The following is a 12,261-nucleotide window of genomic DNA, read 5'->3' as shown; positions in this document are numbered from 1 at the left end:
CACTGCTGGGAGGTCCCCCAGGAAGCCGGAGCCAATTTTTTTATTTTTTTTCGAAATAAGGATCGGGACCACAGTGACCGGGTAGACGCTTCCAGGCAAGCCGCTCGGGGCTCACCCTCCTCGGCCGCGGAGAGCGACTCGCCCCGGTCGTTTGGATCGGGCACGTGGAAAATTTTTACAAAATTTGCCCGGAGACTCCGGGCACTGCTAGAAGGTCCCCCCGGTCGCCGGAGCCAAAAAAAATTTTTTTTTTCGAAATAAGGATCGGGACCACCGTGACCGGGTAGCCGCAACCAGGCAAGCCGCTTGCGGCTCACCCTCCTCGGCCGCGGAGAGCGACTCGCCCCGGTCGTTTGGATCGGGCACATGGAAAATTTTTACAAAATTTCACCGGAGACTCCGGGCACTGCTAGAAGGTCCCCCCGGTCGCCGGAGCCAAAAAAATTTTTTTTTTCGAAATAAGGATCGGGACCACCGTGACCGGGTAGCCGCTTCCAGGCAAGCCGCTCAGGGCTCACCCTCCTCGGCCGCGGAGAGCGACTCGCCCCGGTCGTTTGGATCGGGCACATGGAAAATTTTTACAAAATTTCACCGGAGACTCCGGGCACTGCTAGAAGGTCCCCCCGGTCCCTGGAGCCAAAAAAAATTTTTTTTTTCCAAATAAGGATCGGGACCACCGTGACCGGGTAGCCGCTTCCAGGCAAGCCGCTCAGGGCTCACCCTCCTCGGCCGCGGAGGGCGACTTGACCCCGGTCTCCTGGATCTCTCACAAGGAAGGGTGTTTGGATCCCAAATTTTCCACAGAGGCTCCCGGCGCCGCAGGAAGGTGCCACCGGTCCCCGGAGCGAAGAAAAACAACTTTTTCTCCAGTCTCCATCGGGACCTCCGAGACCGGGTCCCCGCCGCCCGGCAAGACGCTCGGGGCTCACCCTCCTCGGCCGCGGAGAGCGACCCGCCCCGGTCGTTTGGATCGGGCACATGGAAAATTTTTACAAAATTTCACCGGAGACTCCGGGCACTGCTAGAAGGTCCCCCCGGTCCCTGGAGCCAAAAAAAAAATTTTTTTCCAAATAAGGATCGGGACCACCCTGACCGGGTAGCCGCTTCCAGGCAAGCCGCTCAGGGCTCACCCTCCTCGGCCGCGGAGAGCGACTCGACCCCGGTCTTTTGGATCTCGCACACGGAAGGGTGTTCGGATCCCAAATTTTCCCCAGAGCTTCCGGGGGCTGCAGGAAGGTTCCCCCGGTCCCCGGAGCGAAGAAAATCAATTTTTTCCCCAATCTCCGTCGGGACTTCCGAGACCGGGTCCCCGCCGCCCGGCAAGCCGCTCGGGGCTCACCCTCCTCGGCCGCGGAGAGCGACTTGACCCCGGTCGTTTGGATCAGGCACATGGAAAATTTTTACAAAATTTCACCGGAGGCTCCGGGCACTGCTAGAAGGTCCCCACGGTCCCTGGAGCCAAAAAAAAAAATTTTTTTCCAAATAAGGATCGGGACCACCGTGACCGGGTAGCCGCTTCCAGGCAAGACGCTCTGGGCTCACCCTCCTCGGCCGCGGAGAGCGACTTGACCCCGGTCTCCTGGATCTCGCACACGGAAGGGGGTTCGGATCCCAAATTTTCCCCAGAGCTTCCGGGGGCTGCAGGAAGGTTCCCCCGGTCCCCGGAGCGAAGAAAATCAATTTTTTCCCCAATCTCCATCGGGACTTCCGAGACCGGGTCCCCGCCGCCCGGCAAGCCGCTCGGGGCTCACCCTCCTCGGCCGCGGAGGGCGACTTGACCCCGGTCTCCTGGATCTCTCACAAGGAAGGGGGTTCGGATCCCAAATTTTCCCCAGGGCTTCCGGGTGCTGCAGGAAGGTGCCCCCGGTAACCCGGAGCGAAGAAAATCAACTTTTTCTCCAATCTCCATCGGGACTTCCGAGACCGGGTCCCCGCCGCCCGGCAAGCCGCTCGGGGCTCACCCTCCTCGGCCGCGGAGGGCGACTTGACCCCGGTCTCCTGGATCTCTCACAAGGAAGGGTGTTTGGATCCCAAATTTTCCCCAGGGCTTCCGGGTGCTGCAGGAAGGTTCCCCCGGTCCCCGGAGCGAAGAAAATCAATTTTTTCTCCAATCTCCATCGGGACTTCCGAGACCGGGTCCCCGCCGCCCGGCAAGCCGCTCTGGGCTCACCCTCCCCGGCCGCGGAGAGCGACTTGACCCCGGTCGTTTGGATCGGGCACATGGAAAATTTTTACAAAATTTCACCGGAGGCTCCGGGCACTGCTAGAAGGTCCCCACGGTCCCTGGAGCCAAAAAATAAAAATTTTTTCCAAATAAGGATCGGGACCACCGTGACCGGGTAGCCGCTTCCAGGCAAGCCGCTCTGGGCTCACCCTCCTCGGCCGCGGAGAGCGACTTGACCCCGGTCTCCTGGATCTCGCACACGGAAGGGGGTTCGGATCCCAAATTTTCCCCAGAGCTTCCGGGGGCTGCAGGAAGGTTCCCCCGGTCCCCGGAGCGAAGAAAATCAATTTTTTCCCCAATCTCCATCGGGACTTCCGAGACCGGGTCCCCGCCGCCCGGCAAGACGCTCGGGGCTCACCCTCCTCGGCCGCGGAGGGCGACTTGACCCCGGTCTCCTGGATCTCTCACAAGGAAGGGGGTTTGGCTCCCAAATTTTCCCCAGAGGCTCCCGGCGCCGCAGGAAGGTGCCCCCGGTCCCCGGAGCGAAGAAAAACAATTTTTTCTCCAATCTCCATCGGGACTTCCGAGACCGGGTCCCCGCCGCCCGGCAAGCCGCTCGGGGCTCACCCTCCTCGGCCGCGGAGGGCGACTTGACCCCGGTCTCCTGGATCTCTCACAAGGAAGGGTGTTTGGATCCCAAATTTTCCCCAGGGCTTCCGGGTGCTGCAGGAAGGTGCCCCCGGTCCCCGGAGCGAAGAAAATCAATTTTTTCCCCAATATCCGCCGAGACTTCCGAGACCGGGTCCCCGCCGCCCGGCAAGCCGCTCGGGGCTCACCCTCCTCGGCCGCGGAGGGCGACTTGACCCCGGTCTCCTGGATCTCTCACAAGGAAGGGTGTTTGGATCCCAAATTTTCCCCAGGGCTTCCGGGTGCTGCAGGAAGGTGCCCCCGGTCCCCGGAGCGAAGAAAATCAATTTTTTTCTCCAATCTCCATCGGGACTTCGGAGACCGGGTCCCCGCCGCCCGGCAAGCCGCTCGGGGCTCACCCTCCTCGGCCGCGGAGGGCGACTTGACCCCGGTCTCCTGGATCTCTCACAAGGAAGGGTGTTTGGATCCCAAATTTTCCCCAGGGCTTCCGGGTGCTGCAGGAAGGTTCCCCCGGTCGCCGGAGCGAAGAAAATCAATTTTTTCCCCAGTCTCCATCGGGACTTCCGAGACCGGGTCCCCGCCGCCCGGCAAGACGCTCGGGGCTCACCCTCCTCGGCCGCGGAGAGCGAATCGCCCCAGTCGTTTGGATCGGGCACATGGAAAATTTTTACAAAATTTCACCGGAGGCTCCGGGCACTGCTAGAAGGTCCCCCCGGTCCCTGGAGCCAAAAAAAAAATTTTTTTTCCAAATAAGGATCGGGACCACCGTGACCGGGTAGCCGCTTCCAGGCAAGCCGCTCAGGGCTCACCCTCCTCGGCCGCGGAGAGCGACCCGCCCCGGTCGTTTGGATCGGGCACATGGAAAATTTTTACAAAATTTCACCGGAGACTCCGGGCACTGCTAGAAGGTCCCCCCGGTCCCTGGAGCCAAAAAAAAATTTTTTTTCCAAATAAGGATCGGGACCACCCTGACCGGGTAGCCGCTTCCAGGCAAGCCGCTCAGGGCTCACCCTCCTTGCCCGCGGAGAGCGACTCGACCCCGGTCTATTGGATCTCACACACGGAAGGGTGTTCGGATCCCAAATTTTCCCCAGAGCTTCCGGGGGCTGCAGGAAGGTTCCCCCGGTCCCCGGAGCGAAGAAAATCAATTTTTTCCCCAATCTCCGTCGGGACTTCCGAGACCGGGTCCCCGCCGCCCGGCAAGCCGCTCGGGGCTCACCCTCCTCGGCCGCGGAGGGCGACTTGACCCCGGTCTCCTGGATCTCTCACAAGGAAGGGTGTTTGGATCCCAAATTTTCCCCAGAGGCTCCCGGCGCCGCAGGAAGGTGCCCCCGGTCCCCGGAGCGAAGAAAAACAATTTTTTCTCCAGTCTCCATCGGGACCTCCGAGACCGGGTCCCCGCCGCCCGGCAAGCCGCTCGGGGCTCACCCTCCTCGCCCGCGGAGGGCGACTTGACCCCGGTCTCCTGGATCTCTCACAAGGAAGGGTGTTTGGATCCCAAATTTTCCCCAGGGCTTCCGGGGGCTGCAGGAAGGTGCCCCCGGTCCCCGGAGCGAAGAAAATCAATTTTTTCTCCAATCTCCATCGGGACTTCCGAGACCGGGTCCCCGCCGCCCGGCAAGCCGCTCTGGGCTCACCCTCCTCGGCCGCGGAGAGCGACTTGACCCCGGTCGTTTGGATCGGGCACATGGAAAATTTTTACAAAATTTCACCGGAGGCTCCGGGCACTGCTAGAAGGTCCCCCCGGTCCCTGGAGCCAAAAAAACAATTTTTTTTCCAAATAAGGATCGGGACCACCGTGACCGGGTAGCCGCTTCCAGGCAAGCCGCTCTGGGCTCACCCTCCTCGGCCGCGGAGAGCGACTTGACCCCGGTCTCCTGGATCTCTCACAAGGAAGGGGGTTTGGCTCCCAAATTTTCCCCAGAGGCTCCCGGCGCCGCAGGAAGGTGCCCCCGGTCCCCGGAGCGAAGAAAACAATTTTTTCTCCAATCTCCATCGGGACTTCCGAGACCGGGTCCCCGCCGCCCGGCAAGCCGCTCGGGGCTCACCCTCCTCGGCCGCGGAGGGCGACTTGACCCCGGTCTCCTGGATCTCTCACAAGGAAGGGGGTTTGGCTCCCAAATTTTCCCCAGAGGCTCCCGGCGCCGCAGGAAGGTGCCCCCGGTCCCCGGAGCGAAGAAAATCAATTTTTTCCCCAATCTCCATCGGGACTTCCGAGACCGGGTCCCCGCCGCCCGGCAAGCCGCTCGGGGCTCACCCTCCTCGGCCGCGGAGGGCGACTTGACCCCGGTCTCCTGGATCTCTCACAAGGAAGGGGGTTTGGCTCCCAAATTTTCCCCAGGGCTTCCGGGTGCTGCAGGAAGGTGCCCCCGGTAACCCGGAGCGAAGAAAATCAACTTTTTCTCCAATCTCCATCGGGACTTCCGAGACCGGGTCCCCGCCGCCCGGCAAGCCGCTCGGGGCTCACCCTCCTCGGCCGCGGAGGGCGACTTGACCCCGGTCTCCTGGATCTCTCACAAGGAAGGGTGTTTGGATCCCAAATTTTCCCCAGGGCTTCCGGGTGCTGCAGGAAGGTTCCCCCGGTCCCCGGAGCGAAGAAAATCAATTTTTTCTCCAATCTCCATCGGGACTTCCGAGACCGGGTCCCCGCCGCCCGGCAAGCCGCTCTGGGCTCACCCTCCCCGGCCGCGGAGAGCGACTTGACCCCGGTCGTTTGGATCGGGCACATGGAAAATTTTTACAAAATTTCACCGGAGGCTCCGGGCACTGCTAGAAGGTCCCCACGGTCCCTGGAGCCAAAAAAATAAAAATTTTTTTTCCAAATAAGGATCGGGACCACCGTGACCGGGTAGCCGCTTCCAGGCAAGCCGCTCTGGGCTCACCCTCCTCGGCCGCGGAGAGCGACTTGACCCCGGTCTCCTGGATCTCGCACACGGAAGGGTGTTTGGATCCCAAATTTTCCCCAGAGCTTCCGGGTGCTGCAGGAAGGTGCCCCCGGTCCCCGGAGCGAAGAAAATCAATTTTTTCCCCAATATCCGCCGAGACTTCCGAGACCGGGTCCCCGCCGCCCGGCAAGCCGCTCGGGGCTCACCCTCCTCGCCCGCGGAGGGCGACTTGACCCAGGTCTCCTGGATCTCTCACAAGGAAGGGTGTTTGGATCCCAAATTTTCCCCAGGGCTTCCGGGTGCTGCAGGAAGGTTCCCCCGGTCCCCGGAGCGAAGAAAATCAATTTTTTCTCCAATCTCCATCGGGACTTCCGAGACCGGGTCCCCGCCGCCCGGCAAGCCGCTCGGGGCTCACCCTCCTCGGCCGCGGAGGGCGACTTGACCCCGGTCTCCTGGATCTCTCACAAGGAAGGGTGTTTGGATCCCAAATTTTCCCCAGGGCTTCCGGGTGCTGCAGGAAGGTTCCCCCGGTCGCCGGAGCGAAGAAAATCAATTTTTTCTCCAATCTCCATCGGGACTTCCGAGACCGGGTCCCCGCCGCCCGGCAAGCCGCTCGGGGCTCACCCTCCTCGGCCGCGGAGGGCGACTCGACCCCGGTCTATTGGATCTCGCACACGGAAGGGTGTTCGGATCCCAAATTTTCCCCAGAGGCTCCCGGCGCCGCAGGAAGGTGCCCCCGGTCCCCGGAGCGAAGAAAAACAATTTTTTCTCCAGTCTCCATCGGGACCTCCGAGACCGGGTCCCCGCCGCCCGGCAAGCCGCTCGGGGCTCACCCTCCTCGCCCGCGGAGAGCGACTCGCCCCGGTCGTTTGGATCGGGCACATGGAAAATTTTTACAAAATTTCACCGGAGGCTCCGGGCACTGCTAGAAGGTCCCCCCGGTCCCTGGAGCCAAAAAAAAAATTTTTTTTCCAAATAAGGATCGGGACCACCGTGACCGGGTAGCCGCTTCCAGGCAAGCCGCTCAGGGCTCACCCTCCTCGGCCGCGGAGAGCGACTCGACCCCGGTCTTTTGGATCTCGCACACGGAAGGGTGTTCGGATCCCAAATTTTCCCCAGAGCTTCCGGGGGCTGCAGGAAGGTTCCCCCGGTCCCCGGAGCGAAGAAAATCCTTTTTTTCCCCAATCTCCGTCGGGACTTCCGAGACCGGGTCCCCGCCGCCCGGCAAGCCGCTCGGGGCTCACCCTCCTCGGCCGCGGAGGGCGACTTGACCCCGGTCTCCTGGATCTCTCACAAGGAAGGGTGTTTGGATCCCAAATTTTCCCCAGAGCATCCCGGCGCCGCAGGAAGGTGCCCCCGGTCCCCGGAGCGAAGAAAATCAATTTTTTCCCCAGTCTCCATCGGGACTTCCGAGACCGGGTCCCCGCCGCCCGGCAAGCCGCTCGGGGCTCACCCTCCTCGGCCGCGGAGAGCGACTTGACCCCGGTCTACTGGATCTCTCGCAAGGAAGGGGGTTTGGATCCCAAATTTTCCCCAGAGGCTCCCGGCGCCGCAGGAAGGTGCCCCCGGTCCCCGGAGCGAAGAAAATCAATTTTTTCCCCAGTCTCCATCGGGACTTCCGAGACCGGGTCCCCGCCGCCCGGCAAGCCGCTCGGGGGCTCACCCTCCTCGGCCGCGGAGAGCGACTCGCCCCGGTCGTTTGGATCGGGCACATGGAAAATTTTTACAAAATTTCACCGGAGGCTCCGGGCACTGCTAGAAGGTCCCCCCGGTCCCTGGAGCCAAAAAAAAAATTTTTTTTCCAAATAAGGATCGGGACCACCGTGACCGGGTAGCCGCTTCCAGGCAAGCCGCTCAGGGCTCACCCTCCTCGGCCGCGGAGAGCGACCCGCCCCGGTCGTTTGGATCGGGCACATGGAAAATTTTTACAAAATTTCAACGGAGACTCCGGGCACTGCTAGAAGGTCCCCCCGGTCCCTGGAGCCAAAAAAAAATTTTTTTTCCAAATAAGGATCGGGACCACCCTGACCGGGTAGCCGCTTCCAGGCAAGCCGCTCGGGGCTCACCCTCCTCGTCCGCGGAGAGCGACTCGACCCCGGTCTTTTGGATCTCGCACACGGAAGGGTGTTCGGATCCCAAATTTTCCCCAGAGCTTCCGGGGGCTGCAGGAAGGTTCCCCCGGTCCCCGGAGCGAAGAAAATCCTTTTTTTCCCCAATCTCCGTCGGGACTTCCGAGACCGGGTCCCCGCCGCCCGGCAAGCCGCTCGGGGCTCACCCTCCTCGGCCGCGGAGGGCGACTTGACCCCGGTCTCCTGGATCTCTCACAAGGAAGGGTGTTTGGATCCCAAATTTTCCCCAGAGCATCCCGGCGCCGCAGGAAGGTGCCCCCGGTCCCCGGAGCGAAGAAAATCAATTTTTTTCCCCAGTCTCCATCGGGACTTCCGAGACCGGGTCCCCGCCGCCCGGCAAGCCGCTCGGGGCTCACCCTCCTCGGCCGCGGAGAGCGACTTGACCCCGGTCTACTGGATCTCTCGCAAGGAAGGGGGTTTGGATCCCAAATTTTCCCCAGAGGCTCCCGGCGCCGCAGGAAGGTGCCCCCGGTCCCCGGAGCGAAGAAAAACAATTTTTTCTCCAGTCTCCATCGGGACCTCCGAGACCGGGTCCCCGCCGCCCGGCAAGCCGCTCGGGGCTCACCCTCCTCGCCCGCGGAGAGCGACTCGCCCCGGTCGTTTGGATCGGGCACATGGAAAATTTTTACAAAATTTCACCGGAGGCTCCGGGCACTGCTAGAAGGTCCCCCCGGTCCCTGGAGCCAAAAAAAAAATTTTTTTTCCAAATAAGGATCGGGACCACCGTGACCGGGTAGCCGCTTCCAGGCAAGCCGCTCAGGGCTCACCCTCCTCGGCCGCGGAGAGCGACTCGACCCCGGTCTTTTGGATCTCGCACACGGAAGGGTGTTCGGATCCCAAATTTTCCCCAGAGCTTCCGGGGGCTGCAGGAAGGTTCCCCGGTCCCCGGAGCGAAGAAAATCCTTTTTTTCCCCAATCTCCGTCGGGACTTCCGAGACCGGGTCCCCGCCGCCCGGCAAGCCGCTCGGGGCTCACCCTCCTCGGCCGCGGAGGGCGACTTGACCCCGGTCTCCTGGATCTCTCACAAGGAAGGGTGTTTGGATCCCAAATTTTCCCCAGAGCATCCCGGCGCCGCAGGAAGGTGCCCCCGGTCCCCGGAGCGAAGAAAATCAATTTTTTCCCCAGTCTCCATCGGGACTTCCGAGACCGGGTCCCCGCCGCCCGGCAAGCCGCTCGGGGCTCACCCTCCTCGGCCGCGGAGAGCGACTTGACCCCGGTCTACTGGATCTCTCGCAAGGAAGGGGGTTTGGATCCCAAATTTTCCCCAGAGGCTCCCGGCGCCGCAGGAAGGTGCCCCCGGTCCCCGGAGCGAAGAAAATCAATTTTTTCCCCAGTCTCCATCGGGACTTCCGAGACCGGGTCCCCGCCGCCCGGCAAGCCGCTCGGGGCTCACCCTCCTCGCCCGCGGAGAGCGACTCGCCCCGGTCGTTTGGATCGGGCACATGGAAAATTTTTACAAAATTTCACCGGAGGCTCCGGGCACTGCTAGAAGGTCCCCCCGGTCCCTGGAGCCAAAAAAAAAATTTTTTTTTCCAAATAAGGATCGGGACCACCGTGACCGGGTAGCCGCTTCCAGGCAAGCCGCTCAGGGCTCACCCTCCTCGGCCGCGGAGAGCGACCCGCCCCGGTCGTTTGGATCGGGCACATGGAAAATTTTTACAAAATTTCAACGGATACTCCGGGCACTGCTAGAAGGTCCCCCCGGTCCCTGGAGCCAAAAAAAAAATTTTTTTCCAAATAAGGATCGGGACCACCCTGACCGGGTAGCCGCTTCCAGGCAAGCCGCTCAGGGCTCACCCTCCTCGGCCGCGGAGAGCGACTCGCCCCGGTCGTTTGGATCGGGCACATGGAAAATTTTTACAAAATTTCACCGGAGACTCCGGGCACTGCTAGAAGGTCCCCCCGGTCCCTGGAGCCAAAAAAAAATTTTTTTTTTCCAAATAAGGATCGGGACCACCGTGACCGGGTAGCCGCTTCCAGGCAAGCCGCTTGCGGCTCACCCTCCTCGGCCGCGGAGGGAGAATTGACCCCGGTCTTTTGGATCGGGCACTTGGAAGATTATAACACTTTGTGCAAGGAGACTCCGGACACTGCCGGGAGGTCACCCCTGTCCCTGGAGCAAAGAAAGGGAAAATTCTCGAATAAAGGCTCCGGTCCTCCGAGACCGGGTCCCCGCCGCCAGGCAAGCCGCCCGGGGCTCACCCTCCTCGTTCGCGTAAAGAGACTTGCCCTCCGTCGTCTGGATCGGTTCGATGGGAGTCAGCGCCTGCTGAAATGCTGCCCTCCTGTGGAACAAGGTGAGATTAACTCGGGACCAACCGGCCAGCAGGTCAACCCGGTTCTCCAATCGGCCACCGGATCTACCCGGTTCTCCAATCGGCCACCGGGTCTACCCGGTTCTCCAACCGGCCACGAGGTCAACCCGGTTCTCCAACGGGCCACGAGGTCAACCCGGTTCTCCAACGGGCCACCAGGTCAACCCGGAGCTCCGACCGGGCACCAGGTCAACCCGGTTCTCCGACCGGCCACCAGGTCATCCCGGATCTCCGACCGGCCACCAGGTCAACCCGGTTCTCCGACCGGCCACCAGGTCAACCCGGAGCTCCGACCGGCCACCAGGTCAACCCGGAGCTCCCACCGGCCACCAGGTCAACCCGGTTCTCCGACCGGCCACCAGGTCAACCCGGAGCTCCGACCGGCCACCAGGTCAACCCGGTTCTCCGACCGGCCACCAGGTCAACCCGCAGCTCCGACCGGCCACCAGGTCAACCCGGTCCTCCGAACGGGCACCAGGTCTACCCGGTTCTCCGACCGGCCACCAGGTCAACCCGGTTCTCCGACCTGACACTAGGTCTCCCCGGAGCTCCGACCGGCCACCAGGTCAACCCGGTTCTCCGACCGGCCACGAGGTCAACCCGGAGCTCCGACCGGCCACCAGGTCAACCCGGTTCTCCGACCGGCCACGAGGTCAACCCGGAGCTCCGACCGGGCACCAGGTCAACCCGGAGCTCCGACCGGCCACCAGGTCAACCCGGTTCTCCGACCGGCCACGAGGTCTCCCCGGAGCTCCGACCGGCCACCGGGTCAACCCGGAGCTCCGTCCGCCGGAGGGTGAACCGGGTGGACCTGGTGGCCGGCGGGCGAACCGACCACCAGGTACCCCCGGAGCCCCGACCGCCGGAGGGAGAACCGGGTAGACCTGGTGGCCTGGAAGGGACTTGGAAAAATATTTCGCCGAGACCGCCGCCTGGGGAACGACTTTGAAGACGCCCAGGGCTCACCCTCCACGACCGCGGACAACGACTTGCCCCCGGGCGTTTGGATCGAGCACATGGGAAATTTTAGCAAATTTTGCCCCGAGGCTCCAGGCACTGCTGGAAGGTAACCCCGTTCCCCGGCGGAGTAAATTTAAAAAAAAAAAAAAAAAAGGATCGGGACCTCCGAGACCGGGTCCCCGCCGCCCGGCAAGCCGCCCGGGGCTCACCCTCCTCGGCCGCGGAGAGCGACTTGAACCCGGTCGTTTGGATCGGGCACCTGGAAGATTTTAATTTTTTTTTTTTTTTTTTTTTTTTTCCAAATTTTGCCCACAGACTCCAGGCGGTGCTGGAAGGTCACCCGGGTCCCCGGAGCAGAAATTTTTTTTTCCCTCCCTACTTCTTCATCGTTTCTTCTCTCTCTCCCCAAATTGGCCCGAGACCGTTGCGGTCGGGCAGGCCATATGCGTCGGCGGCGGTGGAGGCGGGGGCCGTGAAGCGGACGAGGAGGCGCGGAGCCGGGTGCCTACGGCCATACCGGACCGAAAGCCCCCGATCCCGTCCGATCTCGGAAGGTAAACCGTCCCGGGCCTGGCTAGTACTTGGATGGGTGACCGCCTGGGAATCCCAGGTGCCGTAGGCAGCTTTTCCCGGTCCCGGCCGGCTCCCTCCTTTTCCGGGCAGGGAGGGAGGGAGGAAGGAACTGGGGCGGGGGACGAAAAGCAGCCTCCTCGCCCCCGAGTTCCCCCCCGCCCGAGGGACCGGAGGGACGGACGGCGGGGACCGGGGTCCCAGGGGCCGACTCGACCGAGGACCCGGGATTCTCAAACTTTCAGGGGGAGACCCGGGGCCCCGGAGGGACCGGCCCGGACCCCTACGGAGCCTCTGAGCCCGGCCCCCGGCTCGCAGGACCGCCCCGAGCGCCCCCGCGGCAGAGCAGGCGAGGCCTGGCCCGGCTTGAGTTCGACGGGTGGGTGGCTCCCCCGGGCTCCCACCACGGAGGACTCACCGCTCCCAAAATCTCAGGGGGGGACCCGGGGTCCCGGGCGGACTCGCCCGTACTCCTTCGGGGCCTCTGAGCCGGGGCCTCGGCCCCCAGGACCGCCCCGAGTCCCCTCGCACCGGCCCAGCGGAGGCCTGGCCTGGCCTGAGGACGGCGGGTGTGTGGCTTCCCCCGGCTC

The 12,261-nt window shown here is 62.8% G+C and overlaps 1 non-coding gene across 1 annotated transcript; it reads left to right on the top strand.

The window, feature by feature from the left end:
• The first annotated feature begins 11,604 nt into the window (after window positions 1-11,604).
• Window positions 11,605-11,723, top strand: LOC127041882 (5S ribosomal RNA). Its single transcript, XR_007771743.1, has one exon. It is a non-coding gene; the product is annotated as a 5S ribosomal RNA (ribosomal RNA).
• Window positions 11,724-12,261: the final 538 nt, after the last annotated feature.

The sequence above is a fragment of the Gopherus flavomarginatus genome, assembly GCF_025201925.1.
Source record: "Gopherus flavomarginatus isolate rGopFla2 chromosome 13 unlocalized genomic scaffold, rGopFla2.mat.asm SUPER_13_unloc_7, whole genome shotgun sequence".
NCBI classification, from domain to species: Eukaryota; Metazoa; Chordata; order Testudines; family Testudinidae; genus Gopherus; species Gopherus flavomarginatus.
Note: the sequence above shows the minus strand (reverse complement) of the source record. Positions and strands in the feature narration are given on the sequence as shown.